At 46.6% G+C, this 3,310-nt stretch overlaps 1 non-coding gene across 1 annotated transcript; it reads right to left on the bottom strand.

Moving 5' to 3' along the window:
- Positions 1–2,796: 2,796 nt before the first annotated feature.
- Trnat-ugu lies at positions 2,797–2,870 on the bottom strand. Its single transcript has one exon. It is a non-coding gene; the product is annotated as a tRNA-Thr (tRNA).
- Positions 2,871–3,310: the final 440 nt, after the last annotated feature.

Below are 3,310 nucleotides of genomic sequence, written 5' to 3'. Positions count from 1 at the left end.
CGAGAATATGTACAAAGCTGAGAGGCTGAGCAGAACCACTCTATAGAACTTGGTCCAATATCGACTACCGACAGTACAACTAGCGACCGTTATGATTCTGACGGGAACCGTTAATGCCGAGCCACGAACTAGCCGTCGAATTAATCTGCGTCGACCATCACTTAAACGCAGCACAGACCCGGAACCGTCGTTCGCGTAGTTCCACACCAAGTATGTCTTCACCGGATTCTTAGTCGGCGTCGTAGACAGCTCTGGACGGTGGTGGCAGGAACGTCAGATGACGTAATTACCACAGGTCAGACCTCGACCAGCTACTGCAGATAGACCAGAGCCCACGGACCATCCTGCTCCGTTCCAGTGACACGTTCCAGGCAGAGCCACACTCTCCATGCCCCCTCCCTGTGTGAGCACGACGCCTTCTGTAGGACCCAGGAGCCTAGGAAGCCAGAACTCTACGGGCTAACACAGCATCGCTTCAGTCCTCGCCTCGTGCCATGCTGACGAATATCCCTTTCCAGTGCACGTACGCCCTCTCGCTGACCCGTTCCGCGCACCAGAATCGCTGCCTCAAAGACGTGCTACGGTTTGTCGACGGGTCGTGGCACTGCTCAGTACTTTTATTCGTCCAACGTTGTACGCAGGACCTCAAACTTTTTTTTTTTTTTTTGCGTGTTGATATAGTTCAGTGTGGGCACCGTTCGTAGCTCGTTCCTGTAGGCAGTATCTATCTTACCCCTAGTGATATATGACTCTACATCCTTACATTTGGGATCTAGCCATCCGTGCTTAGCCATTTAGCACTTCCTGTCGATCTCATTTATGAGACGTTTGTATTCCTTTTTGCCTGCTTCATTTACTGCATTTTTATATTTTCTCCTTCCATCAAATAAATCTACGTCATCCTCTGCTGCCTTCACTATTTCGTCTCTCACAGATACCCATTTTTCTTCTACTATATTTCTTTCAGCCATTCTTGTGAATCATTCCCTAATGCTCTGTCTCTGAAACTCTATAACCTCTGGTTCTTTCAGTTTATGCAGGTCCCATCTCCTTAAATTCCCACCTTTTGCAGTTTCTTCAGTTTTAATCTACAGTTCATAACCAATACATTGTGGTCAGATTCCACATCTGCCCCTGGAAACGTCTTACAATATAAAACCTGGTTCCTAAATCTCTGTCTTACCATTATATAATCTATCTGAAACCTTCCAGTGTCTCCAGGCCTCTTCCATGTGTACCACCCTCTTTCATGGCTCTTGAACCAAGTGTTAGCTGTGATTAAATTATACTCTGTGCAGAATTCTACCAGCCGGCTTCCTCTTTCATTCCTTACGCCCATACCGTATTCACCTACTACTTTTCCTTCTCTTCCTTTTTCTAGTATCGAATTCCAGTCACCCATGACTATTAAATTTTCGTCTCCCTTCACTATTTGAATAATTTCTTTTATCTTATCATACATTTCATCAATCTCTTCATGTGCGGAGCTAGCTGGCGTATAAACTTGTACTACTGTGGTAGGCGTGGGCTTCTTGTCTACCTTGGCTACAATAATGCGTTCACTATGCTGTCCGTAGTAGCTTACCCGCACTCCTATTTTTCTTCATTATCAAACCGATTCCGGCATTAAAATGGTTCAAATGGCTCTGAGCACTATGGGACTTAACATCTGAGGTCATCAGGCCCCTAAAACTTAGAACTGCTTAAACCTAACTAACCTAAGGACATCACACAGACCCATGCCCGAGGCAGGATTTGAACCTGCGACCGTAGTGGTCACGCGGTTCCAGACTGTAGCGCCTAGTACCGCTCGGCCACGATTCCTGCATTAGACCTATTTGATTTTGTATTTATTACCCTGTATTCACCTGACAAGGAGTCCTGTTCCTCTTGCCACAGAACTTCACTAATTCCCACTATATCTAACTTTAACCTGTCTCTTTCCCTTTTTAAATTTTCTAACCTACCTGCCCGATTAAGGGATCTGACATTCCACGATGCGATACGTAGAGCGTCAGTTTTCTTTCTCCTGATAACCATATAACCACGTTACGAAAGTTAGTATTATTACAGGAGTCAGAGAAACAGTAATAAAACGCCGCGCAGTTCCACAGCCCCCACCTTTTCTTTTTCTCTTCTTTCTTTTTTTTGCTGCCTGTGAAGCAGTGAATGTGGCAGTGCCCCCATTTACCTCTCATGCTGCACTGCACAGAGAATTCCACGAGTAATTAGTTAACTGGTCGCACTGCAATTACAGTCTGATGCGGATAAGATATTCAAGAATGTCGAACAGCTGGAAACGGTTCTGCTGAGCCTGGTCTGACCTGGGGCAACGTCGATAACAGATCTTAGCGCCGCTCCAGTGGAGCAAATCAAAGGAGCGCTAAGAGAGCGGAGGATTTATGTAGGGGCCAACCCGATGTCCACCCGCAAAGCTGCGGAGGCTGTCCCGGGTCGATGTGAGTATCGATACCTACTGGCGTGTCGTAAACTAGGCTGTAAGCGTGCCTCAAGAAGAAGAAGCCAATGGTGTCATATCAGGCGACAGACCTGACACGTCAAGCAAAACTACAACAGTGGTCGCATCGCTGTGAGTCTTTGTTAATCCAAACGTTGTCGAACTGTGTTACGATCTTCCATGGCTGAGCCAAAAATGTCCCTGTCCTCTCCGCCACTACTAGCCTGGAGCAAGAGGCATTTAGCATGATATTGAATCGGGTAAATGATAATTAATTGAAACCCTCAGCTGCCGACAGGTGTTGTTGACATAACTCGATGGAAACAGCTGAAAACGTGTGCTCCGACCGGGACTCGAACCCGGGATCTCCTGCTTACATGGCAGACGCTCTATCCAGCTGAGCCACCGAGGACACAGATGAACAGTTACTATCTTCATGTATAGATAAATGCTACCCGGCCATTGACCTTCGTCTGTGCGTACTCTTACGGGAATCGCCACCTTAGTGGGCGCGAGTAATGAGTGGATGGGCAAACGTCTGTTAGGAACATTACGTATGTGGACAGTTGGGAATGTGTGTCTCACGGGAGGTGTGCAAGGGATAAGTCCCTGTAGTCGTGCTATTTATCTGTGTCTTCGGTGTCTCAGATGGATAGAATGTCTGCGATGTAAGCAGGAAATCGCGCGGCACACATTTTCAGCTGTCCCCATCGAGGTATATCAACAACACCTGTCGGTAGCTGAGGGTTTCAATTAATTATCATTTATTCGAGAGAAGCTGCACGGTCGTCAATGGTATCTTTTCGAGAACAGTTACTATCTTCGTATATATTGCATAGGGACCTGCTGAAC

This window comes from Schistocerca piceifrons, chromosome 9, assembly GCF_021461385.2.
Source record: "Schistocerca piceifrons isolate TAMUIC-IGC-003096 chromosome 9, iqSchPice1.1, whole genome shotgun sequence".
Taxonomy (NCBI): Eukaryota; Metazoa; Arthropoda; class Insecta; order Orthoptera; family Acrididae; genus Schistocerca; species Schistocerca piceifrons.
Note: the sequence above shows the minus strand (reverse complement) of the source record. Positions and strands in the feature narration are given on the sequence as shown.